Raw genomic sequence first — 709 nt, 5'->3', positions numbered from 1 at the left:
ATAGAAATGGAACCACAAAAGCAGATGTAAGAGAGAAATCAGGCTCAGAGAGTCTGGGTGCCTCCCCTTAACACCCCTGAACTGGGCTGGGACTAGGGTGAAGCAAGTGAGGCGCCACTTAAGGCACACTTTTAAGGTAGTACCAGTGGGGGATCAGCACCTGAGAGGGAGTGCCTCCGTGCCTCACCCTAGTACCAGGCTGCCCTCATTGCCCTAGAGAGAGCCCTCCCCTGGACTAAGGTCACTGCCCATCACCTATGGATTTGCCTCATAGCCTGCCACCATCTTGACATCATCCTCACTATTTACTTGGTACCAACTGTCTCCCAGCTGGGGCAGAAGTTGCCCAAGGTAGGAACCTCATCCCTGAGAGTTACTGCCAAGAGTAATGAATGCTGAATAAATATATAGCTGATGAATGAATAAATGACCCTATTTCTCCTACTCTCCTCGCCTGATGCCTGAATTCTTCCTTGTAGACATGGTTGGCTGCAGTGGCTACCCCAGGGTTGCTGGCTTTACCTCTAACCTCATTTAATTTTCAGGTCCTCTATCTGAAAGCAAATTTGCACAATTGTGTGTTCGTTCTCATATCCTCTGATACTAAGCCCTATTTCTCTCTCCAGCCAGAGGCCAACTCCCTGTGGGTAGGGACCAAGCCTGGACTGGAATTCCTTCTCTGTCCACACATCCATCTGAGGATTTTGGA

Source organism: Pteropus alecto, unplaced genomic scaffold (assembly GCF_000325575.1).
Source record: "Pteropus alecto unplaced genomic scaffold, ASM32557v1 scaffold100, whole genome shotgun sequence".
In the NCBI taxonomy this organism is placed as follows: Eukaryota; Metazoa; Chordata; class Mammalia; order Chiroptera; family Pteropodidae; genus Pteropus; species Pteropus alecto.
This window is presented reverse-complemented; position numbering follows the sequence as displayed.